The sequence below is a fragment of the Myxine glutinosa genome, chromosome 3 (genome assembly GCF_964187855.1).
Source record: "Myxine glutinosa chromosome 3, kmMyxGlut1.1, whole genome shotgun sequence".
In the NCBI taxonomy this organism is placed as follows: domain Eukaryota; kingdom Metazoa; phylum Chordata; class Myxini; order Myxiniformes; family Myxinidae; genus Myxine; species Myxine glutinosa.
Genome location: NC_136263.1, coordinates 105,466,414 through 105,483,256, shown reverse-complemented (window position 1 = coordinate 105,483,256; position 16,843 = coordinate 105,466,414). Strand labels below are relative to the sequence as shown.

The window sequence follows — 16,843 nt, the reverse complement described above, 5'->3', positions numbered from 1 at the left end:
ATCAATGTGTGTACCGCTAAACTGGGCGCCCCGTTTGCGTCCCATTAGTTGTTGGATGTTAAGGATCTCACCGTGTTTTCCACAAAGAGAAGGCGAGCTATCGCCGGCACTCTGAACAAGTTGTGGCCTGGCATGCTCTTCTCCTCTGCCGTTATATACGTCCTCCTCGGCATCTTTTTCCAGAAGAGCCCTGTCTCGTCACAGTTGAAGATTTGCTGGGGGATGTATCGTTCGGCTTCTATCAGTTCGGCAAAAGTTATAATAAAATCTTCAGCTGCCTTCACATCCGCCTCACCAAGTCGACAACACGCACACCTCGCTCATGTTTTTCGACGATTGCGTGTTTTATATCCAAGCACATCATCCTCTTCTTCTTCTCAGTACCGTGTTTTCCACAAAGAGAAGGCGAGCTATCGCCGGCACTCTGAACAAGTTGACGGCAGAGATACTGTACTTGCACGGCAAGATAACCACGTGACCAGAACCCACCTGGTGGCGTAAACTCAAAATAACCAACATGCGAAAACAAAAATGCAGCGCTATACGACAGAGATACTGTACTTGCACGGCAAGATAACCACGTGACCAGAACCCACCTGGTGGCGTAAACTCAAAATAACCAACATGCGAAAACAAAAATGCAGCGCTATACGACAGAGATACTGTACTTGCACGGCAAGATAACCACGTGACCAGAACCCACCTGGTGGCGCTCAAAATAACCAACATGCGAAAACAAAAATGCAGCGCTATACGACAGAGATACTGTACTTGCACGGCAAGATAACCACGTGACCAGAACCCACCTGGTGGCGTAAACTCAAAATAACCAACATGCGAAAACAAAAATGCAGCGCTATACGACAGAGATACTGTACTTGCACGGCAAGATAACCACGTGACCAGAACCCACCTGGTGGCGTAAACTCAAAATAACCAACATGCGAAAACAAAATGCAGCGCTATACGACAGAGATACTGTACTTGCACGGCAAGATAACCACGTGACCAGAACCCACCTGGTGGCGTAAACTCAAAATAACCAACATGCGAAAACAAAATGCAGCGCTATACGACAGAGATACTGTACCTGCACGGCAAGATAACCACGTGACCAGAACCCACTCTGGTGGCGTAAACTCAAAATAACCAACATGCGAAAACAAAAATGCAGCGCTATACGACAGAGATACTGTACTTGCACGGCAAGATGACCACGTGACCAGAACCCACCTGGTGGCGTAAACTCAAAATAACCAACATGCGAAAACAAAAATGCAGCGCTATACGACAGAGATACTGTACTTGCACGGCAAGATAACCACGTGACCAGAACCCACCTGGTGGCGTAAACTCAAAATAACCAACATGCGAAAACAAAAATGCAGCGCTATACGACAGAGATACTGTACTTGCACGGCAAGATAACCACGTGACCAGAACCCACCTGGTGGCGTAAACTCAAAATAACCAACATGCGAAAACAAAAATGCAGCGCTATACGACAGAGATACTGTACTTGCACGGCAAGATAACCACGTGACCGGGTGGCGAAAGCTCGTAACTCAGATCTCGGCTCGCATCTCAAAGCAATAAACCGCCCGAGCGACGGCTCGTATCTCGAAAAACTCGTAAGTTGGGGCACTCGTAAGTCAAGGTTCCACTGTATATATATATATATATATATATATATATATATATATATATATATATATATATATATATATACAGTATATATATATATACAGTGATCCCTCGTTTATCGCGGGGGTTACGTTCCAGAACCCCCCGCGATAGAAGAAAATCCGCGAAGTAGCGACCATATTTTTATTTTATTATTTATATATATTTTAAAGCTTTATGACCCTCCCCACACTCTTATTAACCTTTCCCACACTCTTATTAACCTTTCCCATACTCTTATAAACACTTCCTATACTCTTAAACACTTTTTACACTCTTAAACATACGTAATTTTAACAACATATAAAATTCTAATGGGTACTCACCATTGAAGATACTGTAGCGACCCATGGGTTCCCCAAGCAAGACCAGCATTAGAATCTCCTTGCTCCAGCCGGTGACGTCACCGGCGGGGATCCCCGGCGCCAGAGTGGCTGGTCACGTGACCGCCAAAGCGTGCCGCGCGTGCGGGTATAATCAGCTACACCTGTTGATCACGTGACCACCAAGCACGCCACGCTTGAGAGGCGTGGCTTTCGGTTTCTGGTTGTGCTTTATAATGCAGCCCGATAAAGGGGCTTTTCAGTGTTCCCGAGTTGGTTTTGAGAATAAATATCTTCTCGGACGAGTTTGTGTCTTGCCCGTCATTTCGTCCGTATCAAGCAAGAGCCCCGGCTCTTCAATACTACAACTTGCGTGATGAAGATGATGATGAATTAGCTGTGCAGTACTGATGACGATGAAGGTGATGATGATGATGAATGTACTGCACAGCCAGAAAGAGCATTACAGTTACCCATTACGTGGGTAACTAGCGCAAGTGGAAGCTGCCGCATCTGCGTTTTCCATACGCACGACTCTTTGTCTATTTGTCTACTCTTCTACTGTACACTATGTACAGTATTTTATTTCTTGTAATATGTTTTAAATACTGTATTTTTCTTATTTTTTTATGTTTTTTAATTTTTTAGGCTAGAAAATGCTTATTTTACCACAAAAATATTTAAAATAATAGTATATAAAAATACATTTATACCGAAAAATCCCGCGATATAGCGAAACATCCGCGATATAATTTTACATATACTAGCGAGAAAAACCCGCAATGTACCGAAGCCGCGAAAAGTGAACCGCGATATAGCGAGGGATGACTATATATATATATATATATATATATATATATAGCGAGGTTCCCCAAGCAAATATATATATATATCCGTTCATAAATATAATATATATATACACAGTGGAACCTTGACTTACGAGTGCACCAACTTACGAGTTTTCCGAGATACGAGCCGTCGCTCGGGCGGTTTATTGCTTTGAGATGCGCGCCGAGATTTGAGTTACGAGCTTACGCCACCCGCCACCAGGTGGGTTCCGGTCACGTGGTTATCTTGCCGTGCAAGCATTTCTGCCGTATATCGCTGCTGTTTTGTTTTCGCATTTTGGTTATTTTGGAGCTAACGCCACCCGCCACCAGGTGGGTTCCGGTCACGTGGTTATCTTGCCGTGCAAGCATTTCTGCCGTATATCGCTGCTGTTTTGTTTTCGCATTTTGGTTATTTTGGAAAATTTCTTAGTTTTAACCATGGGTCCTAAGAAATTGAGTGCCAAGGGCAGTACTGAGAAGAAGAAGAGGATGATGTGCTTGGATATAAAACACGCAATCGTCGAACAACATGAGCGAGGTGTGCGTGTTGTCGACTTGGTGAGGCGGATGTGAAGGCAGCTGAAGATTTTATTATAACTTTTGCCGAACTGATAGAAGCCGAACGATACATCCCCCAGCAAATCTTCAACTGTGACGAGACAGGGCTCTTCTGGAAAAAGATGCCGAGGAGGACGTATATAACGGCAGAGGAGAAGAGCATGCCAGGCCACAACTTGTTCAGAGTGCCGGCGATAGCTCGCCTTCTCTTTGTGGAAAACACGGTGAGATCCTTAACATCCAACAACTAATGGGACACAAACGGGGCGCCCAGTTTAGCGGTACACACATTGATGAATCACCCTGCCTGTGAAACACCGACATGACAGGTTATAGCTGGGTCAGGATTCAAACCCAGGCTGGACAGTTTAGAGTCAAGTGTGAGTACCTACAGTCCAGGCCATCCTGCCAACTTGTATGCTGCATACAGGTGAAATATAAAGCGCGAGATATTTTTATATATACTGTATATTTAAAAAAAAATTGGTGTGGTTTTTGGCGGGCTGGAACGGATTAATAGCATTTCAATGCATTTTAATGGGGAAATTTGATTTGAGAAACGAGCAAATTGAGTTACGAGCTCGGTCACAGAACGAATTAAACTCGTAAGTCAAGGTTCCACTGTATATATTTATATATATATATATATATATATATATATATATATATATATATATATATATATATATATATATATTGTTACAGACACGACTTTGATGTTATGGTGGGCCGAGCGGAATGGCCGCCGTGTCCGCACAAGTTACCCGATTATACTCGAACGTTTGCCGAGTCGCGCTACGCTAAATCAATTGAGGAAAAGGACACAACGGCTGGGATTCAAATGACACGACACCAAGGGTTCAGTTCTCAAGACCTCCGGAGGAGGTTATATTAGGGCGGAAGGTCAGATTACAACGACAAGAGGGACAGCATAGAAAGACAGGCACTTAGACACAGTCTTATCTAGCCTCGACAGACGACAGATAAACGGGACAAAACTGACTCACACGGGGATTGATGGCAAGGAAAGCGGGTAGTCGATGGCTCAAGGTGCACCGTTCTCGGAGGGGGTGCACCGTTCTCGGAGGTACTGCAATACCGGGTCGATGCGTGGAGCTCGCTCAGCGCTTGGAGGTGGTGACTGGCTCTTCTTCAAGCTCGGGGCGCATCTGACGTCACGTCCGGTAAGTGGCCGCGTATATCCGGCGGGGAGTGACACGCCCTCGGCTCGTTAGCTCCGCCCCAGATGGAATCGGCCCGTTGCTTCTCATTGGGTGCGTGCGGGGGGGTTACCGGCTCCGCCCTTGACGAGGGGCTGACAAGGAGCCCCTTCGTGGTAACCCCGTCGGAGCGCATGGTCAATGGCGGCTAACCGAGCCGGTGTGAGGACGCACACTCCCCCGCGCCGCGCCGTTGTTGTAGTTGTTGTAGTTGTTGTTGTAGTTGTTGTTGTAGTTGTTGTTTGGGGAAGAAGATGGGAGGAGGTATGGGAAGGTCCTAAACTCACTACTGGTGCCATATAATCACATTCTGGTGCAACGAAGAGTCAGAATTAATGGAAACGAGTCCTTAACTGACATAGACTAAGAATAACTAGCAAGATGTCCGAAAGTTGTCTACGTGAGATGCGGTGGACCTGGGCACGACATTTAATGGGGGAAAAAGGGGAAGGTCGGTTCTACAGAGTGTTATTTACAGGCAATGGGACTAGGGAATGGGGGATTGGGGATAGTTGGGGAGTATTGGGGAAATAGGGGAGTATTTACAAGCGGATATTGAGGCCAAGTCCCATATCCGCAACATTGCACCCTTCTCTACCCTCGGGGCGTCCCGACCCGATAAATTTTTACCTATTTTAGTGTGGCACTCAGATGTAGTTCCCTCTACTATTAACTCTACCCTGAGTGCGACAGTTTTACAGATATTCACAAATGAGTAAATATGTCCCCCTGCGACGTTGCACCCTTCTCCTCACAGAAACACACCCACAGGATAACCGAATTGCGGAAAGAATTCGCAAACTAAACATACAGCCGGTAGGGAGCATTCTTTACAAGACTACGCTGATATTTACACTACGATCCAGGACCTGTTTTTGGAGGAACACATGCAGATGTTATGCATAGAGAGAGCACGCATGCCAGCATCGATACACCAACCCACGAGTGCTCTGTGGCCTACGGCCTTTAATAATGTGCAGAGCACCCCTTCCCAGCACCAAAAGCACCACCCCATCACACAGTCAGCACCATCCGGTGCACCAATAAAGTGTCTATAAATCACCGGTGGTGTCGCAGCCGGCCGATGTTCTGCCGCTGGTCTTGCCTTCGTGTGGTGCACTTGGCCTTCTGGCTTCTTTAAAAATAAAGAAAGGTGCCAACCGCGTCCATTTCTTTATTGTGGCCGTCAGGGGGCCAACTATAAGTGGTTCACCTGTATGGCATAGGTGCCACGTTGACCCATAGGTCCATCCACGGGTGGTGCTTGGCCGCAAAAGGACTGCGGTCCATGGTGGGCGGCCACAAACATTGCGGTCCATATGGTGTATCGATCCAGGCAGCAAGCAGCGAAAGTGCAGGCCCACAACTGCGTAGCCAGCACCTCTCTCTCCTCTCTCTCTCTGCCCCAAAGCCAGATCCTCGGAGGTGGGAGACAAAAGAAGCAGACAAGTGAGTAAGGTGGTAAGGGCGCAAAAGTGCACGCAATATAAGGTAATGCACACTGGGGGCACATGGGAACCAGGTGAGACAGGTACGTTCCTACCGTACGCCCCCCCCCCCCCCCCCCACCAGGTAACCTACATGGCCCCTCCCTTACCCCTTACTGTATCCACAAAACACAACACTACCCATAAACATCTATTTTACAAATCAACAAACATCCCTACTGTCTTCCCCGTTCCTCCCATATACCAAATTCGTCTTCTCTCCCTCCTAACCAATCAAATTTGCCATTTTCAACTCTCATCAAAATTTGCCATCTCCAACTGAACATCAAAATTTGCCATTACCAATTCATCATCAGTCCCTCCTAAGGAGGGAGAGATGGAATCACCCCAATGTCTCATCCACGTCGTGATGCGTCTCACAAATCCACAGCAATCTCATTTCCTGCAACAAAACAAAGAAAACACAGGTGTGGAGTCATCATCATCACCACAGGTAAGTGGCTGCGTATGGTGCGACAGGTTCATCAATCCTAACTATTTCCTAAATGACTTTAACAACTTTACACTACCCGGGGTCTTTCTCCTGCCAAACCATTGGCCCTCTTACACTATGGGTTCTAAAAACCAATGCCCATTGACCAAACTGTGGTGCTTTTCAATTTGGGGTCTCACTCCCCCGATTCATCTCCCGGTGCCCTCACACAATTTCCGGGCTGTGGCGTGTACCTCTCCCAGCGGGTCTACCCACCTGCACACCTCCACCACTGCAGTTGCCTCCGAGCTTACCTGCTCCTTACCCTAACCTAACTACCTGGGGAAGGCCCTCTGGCGCTCTCCCCACTCGGTGCCCTTTCTGGCACTGGGCTGCCCGATCCACACCCGGGATCCTCAGGCACCCACTCACAACTACCGGCTCCCAGAGCCCACCTGCGGCCTCACCTGGCCGACATCCTCACAGTGGTGGAGTGCCCAACCAACTACACGCACTAACAGGCTACACGCCCAGCCATTTCCACGACACTAATGCACCCATCCACAATACCATTCTGCAACCGCACCACAAATGCCAATTTCCAACCACAATTTACCTGTACCCTCTACCTAACACTTACACTACCCGCCCCGGGTATCCGTGATGGGGGTCCACTCTTCCCCCATTCACACCTTCGGACCAGGCACACCACTCCGTACCACTTACTCCAACTCTCTCCACACACCTGTACCTGCACACCTGTGCTCTCACACCTGGTGCCACCTGCACCCTTCTCTCCCCAAGCGCATTCGCGCTGATCCACAACACTCACTACTCATACACTGCTCCACACACCTGTCCAGTTGCACACCTGTGCAATCACACCTGTTCAATTCTCACACACACGGCATCATCTCCTCTAACTACTCCCCTCTGAAACTTGCGCTTCCCAGTCGCCCCTTTAAACTATTGCGCTCCCTCGTCATTATCATCCATACTAATCTACCTGCGTCCCCACTACAGGTATCAGTCACTAACTAAACCTTATCGTCACCTAATGTCATCTTCTAGGGCCCTATCAATATAACCTAACCCACCCGGGCTAGTTTCCACTGCCATACACCCCATAAACTATTGCTCCTTTGCCCCCACATGGGAAGGGCGGCAGGGATGCCAGCCTTACCCACCGGGCCCATCGCTCACTACCAATTTTGCACATCAAATTTCAACAAATCAAAAATTTGCCAATCCTACTCATCATCTGCCAATCACTACTGCCAATCCCTTGCCAATCATCAAATTTTGTTTTTCTCTAATTTTGGGTCCAAAACACTAACCTCATCACCCAGTCTACTTACTACTGCCTCTCGGTGCGCCAATTCCTGTCCAAAGCCAGGCTTCGTAAAGCCAAGCCATGAATGCGGGTTGTTCTGTGCCAGCGGCTGGATGCGTCCGGCACTCGGTGCAGGGAAGGAGGTTTACCCGGGCCGAGATCCCACGCACCTTCTCGGCACGGAGCCATCCCATGGCTCGATCTCGACCTGCCGGAATGCCTCAACAAAAAGTGGTCGCCATGACGACCCTTCCTATTCAGCCGCCCGCTCCGCCTAGTGGAGCACGGACGCGGCCGTTCAAAGCGAGGCCCAGCACGCACCGAGGGCCCAATTCGGCTAAAAGTCGCTCTAACCTCTAAACCGGTTACCGTCGATGCTTCACCTGGACGCTTACACCCCGCAGCCCGTTCCTTGCTCACACATCCAGCCGTCTCCATGCTCCTCGTACCTTTCCTTACACACCCAGGTACACCCATTCCACTCACAGCCTTGGTCACACACCTGACCACCGAGCACTTTGGCACACATTCGTTGGTCGCACACCTCACCAACACACCTCTTCGCGCCCCCTCCTCTGTCACCTCCTCTGTGACAATCACAGGTGTGCCCTCATTCGCACACCCAACCACGTGCCTCACTACCAATTCCAGCGTTCATTCCCACTCACGCTCTACCATTCCAGGTGTGCATCCTTCCATCCCAGGTGTACATCCTCGCTCACCTGTCACAACCAACTCACTCTCCTTGTCACTCTCACTACTCTCACCTCCATTCTTGACAGCGCACTCACCCTTACTCTTGACAGCGCACTCTTTCCTCGTGCACCTGTCCGTCACACACCTTTCTCGCGCACACTCTCCCGTCACACCCTCTGTAACACTTACCACACCACGCTTCCATGTGCTCCCTCGCACACACGCTACGACCGACTCACTCTCGCCAGCACCCTCACTCCTTGGCACGCACTTTTTCCTCACACACCCCAGAGTCTGACTTTCTCGCACACCTCCTTTTTCGCACACCAGACCTGTCGCACCCTTCACCAACGGCCTCTCACGAACACCCGGGTCCATCTCGACCCCCAAGCTTCTTAAATCACCTGGCGCATCATACGCACGACCATATTGGTCACCACTTACACCGGGTCCTCTTCCTCTTCGCTTCTCCTCCATCACCTGCGAATCCCTCATCCGGTTAATGAGCACATCATCATGATCCAGACACAGACTTTGGACCAATTCTTTTATCTCCTCTTTTATCTCTTTCTTATCCTCTCTCGGTCGCTTCTTAATTTCGCTCACCCCTTCTTCCACTTCTTCTAATTTCTGCTTCACCTCTTTTATTCCCCGGTACGTCTCCTCAAGCTCGTCCTCCAAGGCTACCTTGACCGTTTCCATGTGCGTCCTCACCTGCCGGTCCTTCGTCTCCATTCCCTCTATCACCTCGTCCAGCCTCGTTGTCAGTCCCTCACGTACCATCTGACATTCCCTCTTCGTCGCTACCAAGTCATCTTTTAGTTCTTTCTGTGTCGCTTTTAATCCTCCTAATACCGCAGTGTTCCTTTGAACCTGCTCCGTTACTTCTTTTTGTCCCTCCGTCAGCTGTTCCACCTCCTGCGTCAGGACCTCTATGCCCCCCTGTAATTTTACAGTCCCCTTTCTCACCTCCTTCTCCATGTGCTCCTTACAGTGCCTCACCTCCTCGCGCACTCCTCCGACCTCCTCACTCACCCCTCTTCTGATCTCCTCTCCCATCACTTGCATCTCCTGCCCAGATGCCACCCTCATCTGCTCCATTTCCTCCCTGTGAGCATCCAGTTTGGTTTCTACCCCCATTCTGACCCCCTCTATCTGCTGCCCCATTTGGTTAACTTCCCTTTCCGCTTGGTCCCTCATGTCCCTCAATTTGCCTTCCATCCTGTTTTCTAACCCCTCTAACCCATTTTTCACTCCCTCTATCTGATTCTCCTGGGCAGCCATTCTATTTTCTACCCCCATTAACCCATGTTTCACCCCTTCTATCCCATTGTCTAACCCCTCTAATTTCTTGTCTAATCCCTCACCGGTACCCCTCGCTTCGTCCCTCATTACCCCCATTTGGCCCTCTAATCGCTCACTATCAGCCCTCATTTGCTCACTCTGAGCATCCATCCGATTCCCCATTTGTCCCATACTGCTTTTCAAACCTCTAATTTGGTCTCCCAATTGCTCACTATTCTTTTCCATAAGGGCCGTCATTTGCATAAAAAAAAGATTCAAATCCCCCGGTGGCGCTACCACGGTCGCGGGCGTGGACGCCGTGGCCATCTGCGAGGCGCCATTTTGCGCGCCCGCTACTTCGTGCGTGACGGCGCTATTTTGCGAACCTGCTACCCTCACTGCTTCGCTCTCCTCGCGTCCCTCAATTTGGTCCTGGACCGACCCTGCCTCACTCTCCTCTACCGGACCCCAGCTGTCTTGGTCTGCCATAGCGCGACTTTCAAAATTCGGGTTTTTATATTTTGTAAAACACAATCAAATTTCGCCTTTATAATTTCGAGCGCGTAAACGCGCTCCGGATAGAATTCTACTTCCCAAAATTTGGGCCTAACAAATTTAGTCCCAGGTCCGAATCCGACACTCCTGACACCAATTGTTACAGACACGACTTTGATGTTATGGTGGGCCGAGCGGAATGGCCGCCGTGTCCGCACAAGTTACCCGATTATACTCGAACGTTTGCCGAGTCGCGCTACGCTAAATCAATTGAGGAAAAGGACACAACGGCTGGGATTCAAATGACACGACACCAAGGGTTCAGTTCTCAAGACCTCCGGAGGAGGTTATATTAGGGCGGAAGGTCAGATTACAACGACAAGAGGGACAGCATAGAAAGACAGGCACTTAGACACAGTCTTATCTAGCCCCGACAGACGACAGATAAACGGGACAAAACTGACTCACACGGGGATTGATGGCAAGGAAAGCGGGTAGTCGATGGCTCAAGGTGCACCGTTCTCGGAGGGGGTGCACCGTTCTCGGAGGTACTGCAATACCGGGTCGATGCGTGGAGCTCGCTCAGCGCTTGGAGGTGGTGACTGGCTCTTCTTCAAGCTCGGGGCGCATCTGACGTCACGTCCGGTAAGTGGCCGCGTATATCCGGCGGGGAGTGACACGCCCTCGGCTCGTTAGCTCCGCCCCAGATGGAATCGGCCCGTTGCTTCTCATTGGGTGCGTGCGGGGGGGTTACCGGCTCCGCCCTTGACGAGGGGCTGACAAGGAGCCCCTTCGTAGTAACCCCGTCGGAGCGCATGGTCAATGGCGGCTAACCGAGCCGGTGTGAGGACGCACACTCCCCCGCGCCGCGCCGTTGTTGTAGTTGTTGTTGTAGTTGTTGTTGTAGTTGTTGTTTGGGGAAGAAGATGGGAGGAGGTATGGGAAGGTCCTAAACTCACTACTGGTGCCATATAATCACATTCTGGTGCAACGAAGAGTCAGAATTAATGGAAACGAGTCCTTAACTGACATAGACTAAGAATAACTAGCAAGATGTCCGAAAGTTGTCTACGTGAGATGCGGTGGACCTGGGCACGACATTTAATGGGGGAAAAAGGGGAAGGTCGGTTCTACAGAGTGTTATTTACAGGCAATGGGACTAGGGAATGGGGGATTGGGGATAGTTGGGGAGTATTGGGGAAATAGGGGAGTATTTACAAGCGGATATTGAGGCCAAGTCCCATATCCGCAACAATATATATATATATATATCTATATCCGTTCATAAATTATATGGTGTGAGAAAAAAGCTCAAAACAGCTCAAGTCATATGTAGAAATGAAAAAAGAACCAATTTTTCGGAAAACTAGTGATTTAATATAGCTTTCAATGCTTTACTTTTTAAATCATTTAATTACTCAAAAACATATTTTTCAATTAAGAAAATTATAAGTCATATGTCAAATGTTTTCACATGATAGAAACCACTGTCTTTATCATATTAAGTAGATATCATTAGGTTGTGTTGTCCTCAAAGAAATGTTTCTTCAGTGGCTTTCTGATCAAAACGCTCATAAAAATCCACCAATAACTTTGCCCTCAACATCGACGGTATCCCAGTATCCACCTCCTCTCACATCCGGAATCTTGGCATCATCTTTGACCAAACCCTCTCCTTCGACAAATACACTAAACAGATCACAAAGACAGCCTTCTTTCACCTGAAAAACATCGCCCGTCTCCGTCCATCCCTCTCCTCCTCGGCTGCAGAAACCCTCATCCACGCCTTCATCACCTCCCGTCTGGACTACTGCAACAGCCTCCTCTATGGTTCACCCTCAATAATCACCAATAAACTCCAATACATTCAGAACTCCGCTGCCCGTCTACTCACCCATTCCCGGACCCGTGACCACATCACCCCCATCCTTTACAAGCTTCACTGGCTCCCCATCCCCCAGAGAATCCAGTACAAAATCCTCCTCTTGACCTACAAAGCCCTCCATAACCTGGCCCCATCCTACCTGACTGACCTCCTCTCCAGACACACTCCCACCCGCAACCTCCGCTCTGCTGGTACCAACCTCCTGACCCCCCCCCCCCCCCCCCCCCCCCATCCGGACCAAATTCAGATCCTGGGGGGACAGGGCCTTCTCCATCGCTGCTCCCACCCTCTGGAACTCACTACCTCACACCATCAGAGACTCCTCCTCACTCACCACATTCAAAACCTCACTCAAGACCCACCTGTTCAGCACTGCATTCAACATTCACCCCACAGCATTTAACCCCTGACTATCACTTCTCCTTCTCCCTCCTTTTGCTTTAAATATTTCCCTATTGATTCTTGTCTTTTTGCAATTGTTGTTTTCATGTTTTGTTATGCATTATGTTTTGCACTCTGTCAAAGCGCCTTTGGGCTTCATGAAAAGCGCTATACAAAATAAATGAATTATTATTATTATTATTAATTTCCTGTGTTGTTCTACCACTTGGAAGATGAGCTGACGCTGTTCTTCATCATGAGTGAGGGCAAGGTTGAAATCTGTAGCCAACTTTACGGCACGTTCAGCACAATCATTGACCACACGTAGTGCAGAAACTTTTTATTGGGCAAGAATATAGTCTTGATTCGAGCTCCATGTTTCAGGATCGCTTTTAAGGAACTCCTTTGACAACTTCAGAGCACAGAAGAGATTGAGAGACCTTCTTGTCACAAACTCAGCTAGCTGCCTCCCTTTGAATGCGTGACTGGCAGGAACATGAACTCTTCTCACATCTTCTTTCATCTCAGGCTTTTCTAAGGAGATTACCACATCCTTTTTCACCTCCACTGCAATTTTGTCAGAGAAGAGAACTAAGCCAACCAAATCTTCACTCAAATACCATAGATGACTCCCAATTTTGACAGAGCCGTCTTGGCAACTTTTTGATCGACTTCAGAGTAGTCTTCCATAGCCTGAAGAAGGTGTAAGTCATTGGAAGGTGCATTGCAAGTATCATTTGCAGTGAACCATGCTTTTACATACAAGGTGACTGTGAAGAGACAAATACGTCTTAGTGACTGGAATTCATGTGCAGATAGCTGAAACTGGTCGTGAAAACAGGATATCTTCAGGCAGTATATGCCTTTAGCCATCCAGCGTGCACGATGGTATGCTCCAAGTGGGCTGAACTTTACATGTCCTTCCACATTATCTCCAAGTGTGATGAGAGCCAGTCTAATGAATTCCAAATAGTCATCTCTTGGCTGTTTGTCCATTAGTTGACTGCGAAGAAAAGTTATTGCAGAGTCGCGATTGTTTTCGAACCAAACCTTCTCACTGCCATCAAGGCTTGTGGCAAGTGATGCAAACTTGCTTGTGTCAATGGAAGTCCAATGCTTCTTAAAGCGACCGAAAATGCCAATTTGTGGTCCAGATGCAACAAAGAATGTGTCAAATACAGCTGAAGCAATGATTTCAAATATGTGATGCCGACAAGCCAAAAACAGTAGGCGTTTGTTTAAGGCATTTTGAATGATTGTGATTGCACCCATATGGAGTCCTGTATTTGTGCTTGTGTCAAAACATAATCCAGCAAGCCATTCAGACACACCATCCCATTCATTGATGAACTTAATGACTGCTTCTCCCATCAGGATTCCAGTACCAGATTGAAGTTTTGGAATGCCAAGAAGCTTTTCTACGTCTTTTCCAGATACAACAACAGGCAAATGATCAGCCATTGTACCATCATTGTCTGGCATCAGCTTGCCATCAAAATGTACAACAAGAGGCGTATCAGGCGAAAAGTTTTCCTGAATAGTTTCTCCAATTGACTTGCGGACTGTCCTTCGAGCTTCATAAAGTGAAGTTGTTGACAGTGTCAGTCTGCTTACAGGGACCCCAGCAGCTTTCAGTGCAGGACCAATGATGTGCATTGCTTCACGTGGTGTAGTTCCAGTTCTATCCAAACTTGCTGCAATTAAAGGGTCTTCTACGATGCAACGTTTGTCCAACTTCATAGTCATTGGAGTTGTTGCTCCTGATGTTTCAGGCGTATCGATTTGTTTTGAGAAATATTTGTTAATCTCCACAGGCTCATCATCATTTGCAGATTCTTCACCTGTTGATTGTGATGAATCATCCAGCACTTCATTAGGGTTCATCACCATCTGTTTTTTTGCTTCCTGTTCTTTTTCAATGCGCATCATCTCTTCACCTTGTCGTTTCTGTCGTTTCTCTTCTCGCTTTTTGAACTGCAAGTCTTCTCCGGTCATTATCATCTTCCTGGGTCCTTGTTGATCTTGAAGGAACTCAAAATCCTGTGGAATTTTGATAAACCGTTCAGAATTAGCATGTGATAGATCAAATAGCTGATTCAGTTTATGGCTAAAATCAGTCTCCAATTGACCCTGCCTCTCCGTTCGCTGTGCCTTGTTTTTCCTAAGAAGGACATACTCCTGATAGAAAGCTTTAAGTTTTGCAATTGCATTTGGTTTGTGCTTTGTGGGAATGTTAGCCATATGCCAAAACTGAAGTACGTCATCAATGACATTTGAACAGCTTCTTGGAACATCCAGTTTGTTGATCTTCAAATCAAAGAACAGACGACATAATACTTGACGATTGGTGGGTAAAGTGCCGGAATCATTTCTCCCAGCAACCAAATGCTGAGAGAATCCCTTGCTTGATAACCTGCTGCAACTGCTGCACTCATCATTGGTTGATTACTGCAAAAAAGGGAAAAAGAGAAACTTTATTTTTATACAAATATCAAATTCTTGCATAATAACATATATAATATGCAATACATTGTATAATGTATAGTGTATACTAATACATAAGCGTTACAACGTATATATATATTATAATATATACGTTAGCTCATTCAAAACTTTGGGTCTGTTGAGCTGTCACTTAATTATAATGGATTGACTTGAAATTTTTTCCAGTTGTTTATTACCTTTTTCCTCATGGTTTGAGCACCTATGCATATCAAATTTCAGAATTTTTTTTTCAGAATTTCAGAATTTCAGCATATCAAATTTTTTTTTTCTGAACACCCAAATATATATATACACATACAGGGTGACCCAAAAAAAACCTCCCACATTTCAAAGGTAAATGAAAAAAAAATGGTTAAAGATAATCAAGATTTTATTTGCACACATGAAACTTCATTCAATACAGTTTTTATTCATCATGACATCATGTTGTAGCGACCCATGGGTCCCCCAAAGCTCGAGACCAGCAACAGAATCTCCTGGCCCAAGCCGGTGACGTAACCGGCGGCCAAACCGCGGCGCCGAGGTTATAATCCTTTGCACCTGTCGGTCACATGACCACCAAAGCGTGCCTCGCCTGAGAGGCGGGGCTTTGGTTCTGATGTATGCCTTTTGGTTTGGATATATATATGCGAACCCGATAAATGGGCTTTCAGAGTTCCCGAGATAATTATACAATAAACATCTTCTCGGACGAGTTTGTGTCTTGTCCGTCACTTCGTCCGTCTCAAGCAGGAGCGCTGCTCCTTCAATGTCATCATTTAAAGATGACATCCTCCAAATGGTGGCCATCATTGTCTATACACGCTTGGAGGCGATTTCTGAAGGCTGCCATGGCTCGACGGGTCATGTCGGGTGGAACAGCGGCTATCTCCTGCTGAATAGCATCCTTAAGGGCTTCAAGAGTTTGGGGTCGATGAGTATACACTCGTGATTTAAGGTTGCCCCACAGAAAAAAATCACAAGGGGCGAGGTCAGGGGAACAGGCCGCCACCCAACATCGCCACGCAACGAGATCACCCGATCCGGAAACATTTCCCTCAGCACGTGCAATGATCTTCGAGCTGTGTATGTATGTACATATGTGTATGTATGTGTATGTATGCTGTTTGAGTTCTTGCACAACCGTCATTTTGTATGGATGGAAGTGGAGCTCCATCTTGCTGAAACCACACATCGAGTTCTTCAAGCTCAAGGTGTTCGAGTTGTGGCCTTGGAAAGTTTTCGAGCATATCAATGTAACGGTCAGAAGTTACGGTAACAGTTACGCCACCCTCTTCAAAGAAATAAGGACCCACGATGCCAACATCGGCAACAGCGCACCACAGTCACTCGATCGGAGTGCAACGGTCTTTCGTGTAGCATGTGAGGGTTGTCTTCAGAGCAATAGCGAAAATTTTGTTTGTTTGCAGAGCCACTCAAATGAAAATGAGCTTCGTCACTGCACAAGAGAACAGCATCTTCCGGAACACGTTGCAGAATGTTCTCGCATAACTCCCTGCGGCTTATCCAGTCTCTCGCATTGAGTTCTTGCACAACCGTCATTTTGTATGGATGGAAGTGGAGGTCTTTGTGTAAGATTCTCCTTGCAGTTTCCCGGGATATCCCTACAGCTAAAGCATGCTTCGCGCAGAACGTCTCGGAGACTGCACAACAGATTGCCTCAATGCTTCAATATTCTCAGGCGTACGAGCTATCCTCGGTCGACCAGGTGATTTTCTTTTTAAAGCTGA

At 47.4% G+C, this 16,843-nt stretch overlaps 1 protein-coding gene across 10 annotated transcripts in view; it reads left to right on the top strand.

The window, feature by feature from the left end:
• The window catches only part of LOC137423290 (uncharacterized), a 272,768-nt gene that overhangs the window by 176,390 nt on the left and 79,535 nt on the right, over positions 1 to 16,843 (top strand). The window lies entirely within an intron of this gene.